Source organism: Mustela erminea, chromosome 5 (genome assembly GCF_009829155.1).
Source record: "Mustela erminea isolate mMusErm1 chromosome 5, mMusErm1.Pri, whole genome shotgun sequence".
In the NCBI taxonomy this organism is placed as follows: Eukaryota; Metazoa; Chordata; class Mammalia; order Carnivora; family Mustelidae; genus Mustela; species Mustela erminea.
Window position 1 is genome coordinate 86,437,867 of NC_045618.1, and position 13,363 is coordinate 86,451,229.

At 38.6% G+C, this 13,363-nt stretch overlaps 2 long non-coding RNA genes across 2 annotated transcripts in view; both read left to right on the top strand.

Annotated features, from left to right (window-relative positions):
• LOC116591288 overlaps positions 1–13,363 on the top strand; it is a 76,463-nt gene that overhangs the window by 24,096 nt on the left and 39,004 nt on the right. The window lies entirely within an intron of this gene.
• The window catches only part of LOC116591287, a 35,542-nt gene that overhangs the window by 18,998 nt on the left and 3,181 nt on the right, over positions 1–13,363 (top strand). The window lies entirely within an intron of this gene.

Sequence of the window (13,363 nt, forward strand, 5' to 3'; positions counted from 1 at the left end):
ATTTTTTTCTTTGCAGTTTCAGCATTTAAAGTCAGTCTTTTGAAAACACGACAGTTTTAGTGGATAAACTCCCAAGTGACTGGCCCTAATTCTGTCACCATTTCCCAAGGAATTCTCCTCCTCCTCATTCTTTCCCTCTTTCTTTAAGGATATTGTTCCTTGCGCAGAAGCTGACAGACATTAAGTACTCGATAAATATATCATGAACGAGTAAGTGAATGGTCACTTGATAACACAAATCTTTATGAGGTGGTTTAACCACCATACCTTCTAGAAGTGTGGAGACAGCTGACTTTGTGAAGCCCCTTTAATTGATATGCCTTGAACATTTAAAGATATGGCGTCAGAGAACTTTGAGTGAAAAAAGTGACAAACTGTAGTCCACTGTCAGCATCGTGTGAGGTGAGTTGAATAAGAAGGATAGTGTGTGTAAATAAATGTATGCATGCGTGTATCCCACCATATAAACACACATAAATCTAACCATCCTTCACATGGTATTTGACAGAAGTTCTTTTATAATCGGTACTCAGCACACGGCTCTAAAGCATCCACATTTCATGAAGAATTTTATGCCTTTTTATTCATAAGTGTAACCGCAACTCATGGAAGTGGGGTGATCTATAGGAGGGTCTCACGCTATGGATAAGGAGACTCGGACCCAAAAAAGTTCCATGGGCTCCCAGACCCACACGCAAGGCTGATGGCAAGGAGAAACCAGACTTCCAGGTTTCCTGCCTCCTCTCTGGCCATGTCTGAGCAACTTTTTCCTCATGGAGGATTGTCACTACTGAGAGTAGTCTGTCTTGGGAAAAGCTCCGAGGAGCAAAAGCATAATAGACTATTTTCTTTTCACACAAGAGGGCTTAGTGACTTAATGGGATGGGAAAAATAAATAGAAAGATGTAAAAAACAAATCGTCAGAAATATTCTTTCTTTTAACTGCCACGAACAGAGCAGTATGTGTGAAGACTACACATACCTAAACAGGTGATGTTTTGTTTTGTTTTTAGGTTAATTAACTTGGTATGCATTGGGGTTAACTAGGGGTTCCCTTTTAATAGTAAATACTCTTGGGAAATGTCCCACCTTAAGTCTATTTCAGTCACTGGCTCACACAAGGAACAAGAACACGAATTTAATAAACATATTGGAATTTGGAATATAACTTAGAAAAATAAGTTTTAAAAAGTATATTCAATAAGAAGGAAAAAAAGCAATTGACTTCACAAATTATTTCAAAGAATGACCTTTTTAAAAACGTGTTCCTATTTTTCTTTTTTATTTTTCTTTTTTTTTAATTTTTTAAAAGATTTTATTTATTTATTTGACAGAGATCACAAGTAGGCAGAGAGGCAGGCAGAGGGAGAGGAGGAAGCAGGCTCCCCGCTGAGCAGAGAGCCCGATGTGGGACTCGATCCCAGGACCCTGAGATCATGACCCGAGCCGAAGGCAGCGGCCTAACCCACTGAGCCACCCAGGCGCCCCAAACGTGTTCCTATTTTTAAATGAAATTACTTTTTTGCAAGTTTTCCTATAGGCAAACAGTATTGTTTTCATTTCTATTGCTGTAATAAAATATTATAGCTGACCAGTTGGTGGAGCAATTACATTTCCATAGCTCTTAATGGCTATTTTGCTTAGGTACTAGTAACTTAATTAGAATCAAGAAACAGACTATTAATATTCTAAAGACTAACCAAACTGATCACAAACTTTCGGGAGAAATGACAGACAAAATCACTTTAACAACATCCTGCCCATTGAAGAAAACCTGTAATTAAATTAAAGTGGTAATTCCACTCATGACAGCTGGAGAGTCGCCTCTTAACTCACCTCCAAGAGGTAGGCCCCCTCCCTGCAAAGTCACAGTTACAGGTAGATATGAGGAAGGAATGCAAGAAGGTCAGCCTTAGTGCTTCAACCACCAGAAATGTGAGGTTAATGCAATTATAATTTTTAATGACAAACCAGATACCCTTTTACAAGACCATCCAGTACAGGTTTCAATGTAATTATTAGCCTCTTTGGTTTAAGGAGCTGTCCTAGAGAGACTGCCTCTGGGAAAGCAATTTGCTCAAACCAGATTTCTTTCAAAAGAATGGTTAGCTGAATGTTTACCAATTCAGCATTTAAGTCTCCCCAAATCATTGTAGCTACTTAGAGTACTTGAAAACTTTATTCACTTGTGGTATACTCAAATGGAAAATATAAATATAGTTATGATTATGTGAACGATATACATTTTTGGAATAGACAAAAGACTATAAGGAAATATAAAATGCAAACATTGATTTTACTTGCATAGGGAGACTGATTTTTTTCCTCATATTTTCTTTGATTTTCAAAATTTTCTAAAATAAATGTTCATGAGCTTACCTTAAGAGAATACTATCTTAAGTTGTTCAAAAGGTAGGAAATTAGTGTCAGTGGATTTGAAGGAATGGTGATGTGTATAGATGTAAATGAACAAAGAGAGTATGATCGTAAAGCTATCTAAATGCATCCTTATCACGGACACCAGGCAATACAGAGTCTGGGTGCCTCCTCTTAGCTGAAATCAAGGACTAACTTGCCCGTGTCGACCAAATTATGTTGCCTGGCAAGCTGAAGAGAGAAGATGACTGACTGGCACAGGTTAAGGTTGGATGGGATGTTCTATTTTCTAAAATCCAAGTTATCTTGCAGACATGTGTCAAATCCAGTTTCAAAACAAGTATTTATTAAGTACCTACAATATGCCAAGCACTATTCTAGATAGTAAAGTTAAAGCAGTAAACAAAGTAGATATCCTTGCTCTCTCACATTTTAGACTGGGGGATACTAAGAATAAGCATATAAACAAAACTGTAGTATTTTTTAAAAGAATTTATTTATTAGAGAGAGAAAGCATGTATGTGCAGGAGCACGGAGTGAGGCAGAGGGGGAGGGAGAAGCAGACTCCTTGCTGAGCAGGTTGCCCGATGTGGGGCTTGATCTCAGGACCCTGGGATCTTGACCTGAGCTGAAGGCAGAAGCTCAACCAACTGAGCCACTCAGGTACTCCAGAAGTATAGTGTTTTAGATGGTGATAAGAACAACAAAGAAAAATAAGGGGGATAAAGAGTGTCTGCAGTGGGAAGAGGGAGCTCACTTTCTTAAAATGATGGCCAGGGAAATATCACCAATAAGGTGGTATTCAGCTAAGACCAGAAATAGCCAGTCAGTTGGTATCTGGGGCAAGAGTTCTAGATAGAGGAACCAGCAAGTTCAAGCATGCTGGCAGGTGTGGCTGGAGCAGAGTGTGAAGAGGGAGTATTTGAGAAAGGAGGTTAGTGGTGTAATGAGGTACTAGACCACTTAGACCTTGTAGACCATTCAAAGAATTTGAGCTTTTACTGAGAAGGCTGAAAAAGCCATTGAAGAGTTTGGAACAGAGGACTGACTTGATAGGATTTTTAAAGGATCACTCTGGCCGTTTTAATAAGAATAGACTTTGGAGGGAGAAAGCAGTGGTAGAAGCTAGGAGATCAGTTAGAAGGCTATTTAAAGCCAAGAAAAAAAAAATACTAGTGGCTTGGACCACGGAAATAGCAACTGGAAGTAGTGCAAAATGACAGGATTCTGAATAAATCTTGACGATAGAGCCAACATGATTGCTAACAGGTTAAATACACAAGAGAAATAAAGATGTCAAGGACAACTTCAGATTTTCGGTCTGAGTAGCAGAAAGAATCGAGTTGACATTCACTGCAGTGGGGAAGACTGAGAACAAATATAGCTATGGGTGAGAATTTGGTTTTGAATGTATATGTTAAATGTGAGTTACTTGCAAGATATCTAGATGGACATATTAGACAGGCAACTGCATATACAAGTGTCAAATTGAGGGGCGATCTAGGCTGGAGATATAAATAGAGAAGCTGTCAGCAGGTAGATGGTATTGGAAGTCGTAAAGGTACATACTGCTAACAAAGTGAGTGTGGATAAAAAGGAAATGCAAGGATTGAGCCCTCCCACCCTTGGGATTTAGAGGTTGGAGGGATGAAAAAAATCAGTGCCAAAAGAGACAAAGGAATGGACAGTGAAGTAGAAGGAAAAAAAAAAAACCCACAATAATCAACAACAACAAAAGCAGGAGAATGTGAATAAAATACAAGCTAGAGATTAATTGGTCCCAGACACTTAAGGAAATGCTTATCCAGTCATTAGCTGACCACTAAACAACTGAAAGGAGACTTCAGTGGCCACACATAATAAAGAATTCAGACTTTACGAAATTTGTTGGGGAAATCACTAAAAAATATTATTATAAGTGAGCCAAAGATGGCCTCTGTGTATCAGCCCCTAGGTTGTTTCTTTCTTCCCAGGAGGCTGAGATTTGTTAGCTCAAAAGCCCACTGGCACCACACCCAAGTTTTTACATATCCGTTTATTTTAGAAATGGCCCAAACAAGCAAAATTTTGAATGATTTAGAACCTGTCTGTTTTGCATTCTCTGCAAAACCTCACTGGACAGTCATTACCCATCGGTAAGATAGAGCCTTGTGGTTTAAGTCTCCAAGTTACTACAACCCTGGAGCACCCCGAACCAGAAACCATTGTGTTGCTGAGCAAAGTTATCTGTACCATCTGTTTTGAATAGTTAACATGAAAATTAACTAACAAAATGTGAATTGAAAATAGATAAGAAAATAGGAGAAATTGCGCTGTGAAAGGACTAACAGTAAAAATCTGACCCACTTAAAGAGTTAAGTTTAAATGATCAATAAAAAATGATCCTTGAAATGAATATAATATATAAAACATTTTTTGAGGAGAAGGGTGAGCATGTGCGGGGAGGCAGTGGAGGCATAGGGCGCTGGGGGGTATTAAGTCAATTAAAAATAAACTTTCTGCTAGAACTGTATACAGGTTGAACGGATCTCTGTGATGGTAAGAAGGTTTCCCATTCCACAAGGACTACTGTACAGCTCGCAAAACAAACCATTTTTTGAAAGAAGAATATTGTAAAAAATTACTTTTAACATAAAGCCAGATCTAGAGCCACAGAATATATTAATAGCTAAAGCATGTTTTGTGCTGTGTGTCAGATATCAAATTGTAATTGCATGTTGCTTAAAAGACACGTATGGGAAACAAAATAGGGATCCATAAGAGGATGGATTCACATATAAATCTCAAAACAGAAATCCTGAAAAAAGAAATCCTGACTATAATGTCAACATATCAGCAGCTCCTATTTACTTTGAGAATCCAAGAATGGTCTAACATTGGGCAGTGGATCAGTGCTATTTGTTACATGAGCAGGTTTAAGGAAGAAAATAATATGATTGTGTCAAAAGGAATCTAACAGAGCTATTCAAAATAAGGAAATTATTAGAACTATGGTAATTGAAGAGTTTGCACCAAATTATGATGAAGAATGTCTCTGTCAGAGTGAGGCATGATAAAAATTCTAGAGGATTTAAAAAAAAATTTTTAGAGGTATTTTTATAAAAGGGGACCAAAAGAATGCAAACTGTTAACACTTATTCATATAAATGTTTATTGTTTTAAATTGCTAAGTTTTGGGGATAATTTATTACACAGCAATGTTGAACTAATATACCCTTGTTTAGACAGTTCTATTCTATATCAACTCAATTATGTAATTCATAAAATGAGCTCTGACTATGGGGGTGGAGGAGAAAAAAACGATGATTTTTGAAGATTATATGAGTTGAATTGATGAGTGAAAATTTTTTAAGAAGCCAAAAACAAGAAGAAAATATAAGTGAATATTTCAGTGATCTTGAAATTGGTAAAATAAACAAAAAGCATTAAAAAAAATAAAAACAAAAGTAAAAATCATCGTCAAGCTCTCTAACATTTATTAAGCACATCATACAATGTATACTAGATACTATGTCCAGGACTACATAACTCATTGACACAACAGTCCCATGAAGATAAGAAAATTAAGGTTTAGGGAAGTTCTTTTGCTCAAGTCTGTAGCTAATTTATCAGGTTTAGGCCTATCTAAATGCAAAGTGTCTGCTCAGAAGTATTTTTAGAGTTCAACAGTCTAAAAAGTTTGAGGTGCTGTTGGCAAACTATGGGAAAAGAGTTTCAACACATGTGGCAAAGGGTGAGTGTTTAAAATATTAAAGGATGTACAGAAATGTTCATCACAATGTTATTTGTAAATGAAACAGAAAAGCCCTCAGTACCCAACAGTAGAGAAGTGGTGAAATGAACTATACAAATTCATAACACTGAATTTTTTTGTAGTTACTAAACAATTATATTTTCAAATCCTTTAAGAAAATGAAGCCACAGACCAGGAGAAAATATTCATAAAACACGTGTTAGACAAAGGATTGGTAAATAGGATATATAATGAACTCCTAAACTCAACAATAAAAAGACAAAACACCCAATTAAAAACAGGCAAAAGATTTTAGAAGACATGTTAGAAAAAGAACAATCTGATTAGCAGGTAAGCACATGGGAAAATGTTCATCATCATTAGTGATCAGGGCAATGCAAATTAAAATTAAAAGCATAATGAAATACCACTGTATACCCACCAGTATATCTGTAGTCAGAAACACTACAATATAAAATATTGACAGGGTTGTAGATCAGTTGGAACTCTTAGACATTGCTGTTGGAAATGTAAAATGGTGTAACCAGTTTAGATAAAGTTTCACAGTTTCTTAAGTATAAACATATACTCACACTAGATCCATAAATTCCACTCTTAAATATTTACTCATGTAAAAGAAAAAACTTACATTCACAAAACAACTCATCTAAGAATGTTTATAGCAGATTTATTTGTAATGGTCAAAAACTGGGCTTAGCCCAGATGTCCAGAAGGAAAATGGATAAATTTGGTATATTCATACAATGAGATAGTAACTAGCAGTAAAAAGGAACAAACAACTGCTTGTTTGTGTATAACACAGCAAAATGGATAAATCTAAAAAAGAAGTTAAAAAACCACACTTAAGCCTCACACAGAAGAGTGCATACTGTATGATCCCAGCCATACGAATTTCATACTAGGCAATGACATGAAATTCATGACTTGGCAAAACTAGGGGTTGGTGATGCAGGCAAGGATTAATTGGACATAAGGGCACTTTCTGGGGTTAGGATAATATTCAGTACCTTGATTCGGGCTTGGGTTACACAGGTGTGCATCTGCCAAAACTTAGTGCATATATGCTTAAGATCTGTGTATTTCACTATGTGTAAGTTTTTTACAGAAAAGTATTAATATTGGACTGTAGTTAAAAATATGAATGCTGACTTTTTGGAAGGAAGTGTGATGATGTCTGCAATGTCTGCAGTGCATCAAAAAGATAAGATGGGTTCATGAGGTGAATAGATGACTAAACGCGGGATAACCATAAACATAGTGAAGTGTTAATGGCAGAAGTTCAGTGATGCATTTATGGCCATTCACCGTAAAATTTTTTCAACTTTTCTTTAGGTTGAAAATTTTTATAATATTCTGTTGGGGGAAAATTATGTTTTCAGAGAAATTTAAACACCTTACCAGAATTTTTAAAAGCAGAATAAAATGTTGCATGTGTCATATGATATCGTTTAGAGAGAGTATGAGAGAGCACTAAAATAAAGAAAAGCAAAGTGGTTATCTTGGGGTTTCATGATAATGGGTAATTTTTAATTTTTTATATTTTTGTCGCATTTTCTGAGCTTTGTACAGTAAGTGTAAATGACCATTGTTATCCGGGAAAAAAAAAAAAAAAAAGTTTTTCCACCGAACACTCTTAAAAACAGTTTCAAGGAGGCAGATTATAATTTAGAGCCCAAAGGTATACTTTCTGATAATCAGAACTATATACAGAGGGAACAGATCTCTATGAATGGTAAGAAGGTTTCCCATTCCCCAAGGACGGCTGTCCAAGCTGGAAGAGCCCAGGCAGAAATACTTTAGAGAAGGTTTAGCAAGGTATGGGGGATTTTAAGGTAGCCTCAAATTCTGAGACCTGTATGTGAAACAAAGTGCATTGGAAATGACAGGACCTCTTGGGCTTTCTTAACCCTATTCCAAACTCAGTACTACTTCATGCAAATAAATAATGCTAGTTTAAGACTTCCTGTACCAACAAACATACAGCCTGATTCAATATACAACTGGAAAGACAGAGCAGAGTTGTTTTTTTTTTTTTAAGATTTTATTTATTTATTTGACACAGAGAGAGAGAGAGATCACAAGTAGACAGAGAGGCAGGCAGAGAAAGAGGGGGAAGCAGGCTTCTTGCTGAGCAGAGAGCTCGATACAGGGCTCAATCCCAGGACCCTGAGATCATGACCTGAACTGAAGGCAGAGGCTTAACCCACTGAGCCACCCAGGCACCCAGAGTTATTTTTAACATCTTAACTATGCTGTAGGTCATGGTAGAGTCATAACAATGCTTCGTATTGCAGACTGTTTAAGGGGGAGCAGAGCACTTCACTGTAACTTTATCTCATCTAAGTCTGTGACAGTCTGAGACATGTTAGGGGGCAGTGTGGTTTCCACCGCTGAAGACAGCAAGACTGTTGAGGGACACCTGAGGCCTGACTGTACTTCCTTCTCTCATATGGGACTGGTCCTTGTTGGTACTGCATTTGATTCAGAAATGAAGAAATCCTGGTATTTGTAAACATTTTCTTAAAGAGATGCACAAAGTTCATTCAAGTATGCTTTTCTGGCTTAATAGTATAATAAAAATTTGTTTTTTTTCCTTAGTCCTTTTAGCAGTCTGTCTGGAAGGAACGTCAGTGTTAGCTAAAGCAGTCTGCCTCACGAGGAACGCAGGGATGATAAGGGAGAAGCAGAACAGAGGTGTACTGCTTTCACTCCTGCTCTGTGTGAGAGCCTCTAGCAGGTGCGTGTTTTGGTGTGTAGGGACCTTTCTTGTTGTTTAGTAATACACATTGATATTATTGTCTCTGTTTTTCTGTCTTTATTTTTTTTATAGACAAGGAAACTGAAGTTCAGAGAGATTAGGTAGAAGAACCAGGACTAGAAGGTATGACACCAGCGCTATGGGTGGAACATAGATGAGAACAATTTTGCCAAGCATTACCCAAGAGACTTCCCAGTGAAACCCTTAGGTTAGCTAGCACATAAAAGAAACAAACCAAGGGGCATCTGGGTGGCTCAGTGGGTTAGAGCCTCTGCCTTTGGCTCGGGTCATGGTCTCGGGGTCCTGGGATTCAGCCCCGTGTCGGGCTCCCTGCTAGGCGGGAAGCCTGCTTCCCTCTCTCTCCTCTCTGCCTGCCTCTCTGCCTACTTGTGATCTTTGTCTGTCAAATAAATAAATAGAATCTTTAAAAAAAAAAAAAAAGGAAAAAAGAAACAAACCAAGAGTACTAATTCACACTTGAATTAAAGTTTTAAAAATGTCTGAATGCTGTAAATGCTGCCTTGAGCATTCTAAAAGCTTTTTCCTATGAGGGCAAGACCATATGCATCAAGATGATGCATTAGGTGTTCTCTTTTTCCCCAAATGATAGCAGAGAACTTCAGGAAAGAGCTTTGGCATTTGTACTTTTGATTGATGCTCCATTTAAACTGGGACTTTTTTGTCTGAGGCATGCTGGCTACCTGCCCTATTTATAAAGAGAGGGCAATTCTATCAAAGATAGGCCAAGGAAGAGAGTTTGGAGTGAGTGTTCAAATACATTACCACAAATCAAATAACAATACAATAATAGTATAACATTTTTGGAAAGCTCCTAATGAAAAACGAGTGGGATGGAGGCAACAGCATATTTCAGTAGCCCAAAACCTTTACTCTGAAAAAAGATTCTACTCCAAAGTTTGGATTCAACAAAATCTTTTCAAGCCAATACCAGCATAGACGAACTTTTTCTAATTTATGCCTTCAAAGTTATAAATAGACAGTCCAGAATAGAGTACATCTTTGTTTGGTTAAATTCTATTAAATGGAGTAAATCCTGCCTTTACTGATCCAAGGGCCCCTCCTGCGGCAGCCCTAGAGCTAAGGGGCTTTGCCCACTGCCTATTCTTGAGTCAATGGCAATTGAGATATTAGCTGCTTCTTCAGCTTTCCAGGTTTCCAGCTGGAAAGCTGAAGTCTTTCTTTCCAGTCTTATCTGAGGACTTTGAAGAAAAAACTCCAGAGGAGCAATGTCATGTCCATTTTCCCCAAATATTGAAGCCCACCAGGTCACCCCAAAATCTGCATTTCCAGACTATCTCCCAAAGTCTGCATGCAACCCATGGCCTACTTTGGGTAGAGCCTAGCTAACTGCTGAGGGCAGAGTTGACCGGGGAGAAGACTGCTCACTCCAGAATTTCGGGGCCCTAAGCAAGGCCTGCCTCTTTGCTTTTGCTTCCCCTTGATATTTCTCCAGCTTCAGGGTTGCCTGAAATCATTCAGTCATTCAGTCATTCAGTCAAACTGATCATTCAGTCAGTTTACTCCTTGAACTTGGCTTCTATTAAAATACAGTACCACTGGTGGAGTTAGTAGCAGCTTGCAACTTAATGTGAAGATGAGTTTTTTTTGCTTTTTGTTTTTTTAAAGATTTTATTTATTTTTTTGACAGAGTTCACAATTAGGCAGAGAAGCAGAAGCGGTGGGGGGTGGGAGGGTGGGGAGGCAGAGAGCCCAATGCAGGGCTCGATCCCAGGACTCTGAGCTCATGACCAGAGTCAAAGGCAGAGGCATAACCCACTGAGCCACCCAGGAGCCCCAAGTGTGAAGATGTTTATCAGATTCCCTTAGGAAGAATGTTGTGATGGAGCAGAACAATACCTGTGTCCCTCCAGGAAAGCAGGAAAGCAATGAGGAGGAGCAGAAATTTCCAGGAGGGGAAGCTGGGAATATGGACATCTTTGGATTACACCGTTTTCTCCAGCTGCCCTTAGTCTTAAATGTTAAAATGCTCTCCATGTCTATCATGAAATCTTTTTTTTTAATATTTTATTTATTTATTTGACAGACAGACATCACAAGTAGGCAGAGAGGCAGGCAGAGAGAGAGAGAGAGAGGGAAGCAGGCTCCCCGCTAAGCAGAGATCCTGATGTGGGGCACGATTCCAGGACCCTGGGATCATGACCCGAGCCGAAGGCAGAGGCTTTAACCCACTGAGCCACCCAGGTGCCCCTCTATCATGAAATCTTACCTACTTACCTGATAAACTATTCCAATCAAAAACCACATCAAATTTGTATGTGCCCAATATTTCTCTATCTTGACCAAATAAAGGAAATGAATCACTTTGCAAAGCACACAGAGGCCAGCCAAAGCAATCTGCAAATTGTGTAACTCTGTCCCAGCTCTCGGCTCTATGTGTTCAGCAAGGACTTTAAGAGAACCTCATTCTTGTTCCCCCTCTCAAATGCACACGCCCAGATTTTTTTGGTAGATTTGCAACCTGTAGTTTGGGAAACAGGGAATAGTAACTCCATTTGTTTTGTGCTTTTTCCTAGTGTTTTGTCCTCGTATTGAGATACACTGGAATAGACTTTTGACTAGGCAAATATAGAGGGTAAGACAGTAACTCTTTTCCTTGTACACATGCAGAGAGGTTCATAAACACCATGTGACAAAGAGTTGGTGGCCCCTGTAACTCTGTTTTTAGCATGGAATGAAGAAACCTGGGGTACAGGAGAGGGAACTGATTTTTCTGAGTCACTCAGCCAAGCTCTTGGCAAAGCTTGGAACTTGGCTCTGGTTTCAGATATTCTGTTTTATTGTTGTTTACTGAGTTGTACCAACTGTGGAGACTTACTCTACTTTCTGTTTCTGAAGCTGTTTTAAAAGCAGACAAAGTAAGCAGGTATATTATCTTTGCTAAGAGATGGTGTGATGTTCTCTCAAACTATACTTATCACTGAATTCAAGTACAGGATCTTTATAAAGTCTCTGTGCCATTATTAAACTTTTAACTTCAAAAGCATACGAGGTAGACATGATAGTATACTGTAAATGGAATTTAAAGGCAAATTCAATTTTCTTCTTAGAGCTGTCATGAACTTCAATTCTGCTGGCCATATTTCATTTGTCACAGGATCTGAAATGAGTACATATTGTGTGCAGTTGTGCAATGTAGTTGTCCTAAACTTTAATACATTTACCTTTGAGTACCGTTTACAGATTGTTTCTCTAACACGTACAACCCGAGTTATTAAAGTTTAAAAGTGCACAAGGCCCTTATGAAGACCCTGTTTGTAGCTCAAGTACAGAGCACAGGAATTCTGGCTAAATTACCTCTTTTGCTGACAGCCCATTTTCCTTTAGGCTACAATATCAAGAGAACTGTATGTTCCTTTTCAATGAAAAGGAAAAATTCTTAAAGTCTAGTGAATAACTGGTGCTAAAAGGCATGGCTTCCTTTTTAAAGTGCTTCCTGCTTAGAACACACACATAACGTCATGATCTAACATAGGGAGACGAGGTATTGACAACAGGCACTGAAGAAAAGTACAAGTGGTAAATCAGATGATTAGAAGGCCAACTGTTCTGTAGATGCGTGCCTTTCAGCAGCTACCAAATTAGATTCTAGCATTTCTTCAAGCCCTGTGCAAGCGCATATTGTGTTTCCTGAACATTCTTCATTCATAAGGATACAGTGTTCTTCTCTGAATTCCCAAAGCCTCGTTAAAGTGGTCCTGAATTCAGGATCATTGGGCCAATTCATGAAAGAATTGGCCTAGAACCCAGGACTGTTTTCCTTCTGCCAGACCCTGCCTTAGTCCTGATTTTCAAAGAAATGAAAAAGTAACATTTTTGTGGATCCTTAAAAGTGTTGTGGGCCCAAGGCACTGTGCCTACCATGCTCACTGGATACCTCAGCCTTGGCTAGAAACTGTCAACTCTTCTAGTAGAGGGAGACCCCCGCCAGCCAGGGGAGAGTCCAGAAGCATGGATCCAGTACCTGAGGGCCCAGCCTAAACCTTTCCCATCAAGTTCTTATTTATAAAGAGAAATACAAGGCTGTGCCCCTACAGCTCTAGCTCCTTCAGTGACCCCCAGCACCTGTGAGCGAAACTAATGTCTCCCACTTTTAGGTATCCTATCTAGTTGGGCTCCTCAATAGACTTATTTTATTTTATTTTGGCGGGGGAGAAAGGGGAAGAGAAAGAGGGAGAAGGAGAGAAAGAATCTCGCAGAGGCTCCAACTCACAGTCCTGAGCCAAAATCAAGAGTTGGGTGCCCAACTGACTGAGCCACCCAGGCGCCCCTAGACTTTTTTTAAATTAGAATTTTATAATTTTACCATTAAAAAAATCTGTTTAGTAATAGAAATCATCAGTGGGGTTCATATTGGAATTTCCCATTGATAAAGTTGACTCTAGGCATATAATATGTATTGCATGTTCATATAATTTGGGATCTGTATCTACTAG